The following is a 289-nucleotide window of genomic DNA, read 5'->3' as shown; positions in this document are numbered from 1 at the left end:
TGCTCAGCCCAAGCACACACCAAGTGGGCCCAGAAGTGGATTTTTATGTCTTTTACTCATCTCTGTACACCCTAGGCTACTAGTTTTCTATAAGTAGGACCTTTTACTATTGTATTGATTAGGTTACTAGTTCACTATTAATAGGACCTTTTGATATTGTATCTGTACCTTATGACACTTTACATGTTTCTCATTGTATCCTCTACAGCATGAGTCTCTAAACCCCATGGTTGGGGGTGAGGAGCTCTGCTGTGTCTTGATGGATTAATGCAATTACTACTGTTTTTCA

This window comes from Arachis duranensis, chromosome 1, assembly GCF_000817695.3.
Source record: "Arachis duranensis cultivar V14167 chromosome 1, aradu.V14167.gnm2.J7QH, whole genome shotgun sequence".
Lineage (NCBI taxonomy): Eukaryota > Viridiplantae > Streptophyta > Magnoliopsida > Fabales > Fabaceae > Arachis > Arachis duranensis.
The sequence above is the reverse complement of the archived record's forward strand: the minus strand, read 5'-3'. Positions refer to the sequence as shown.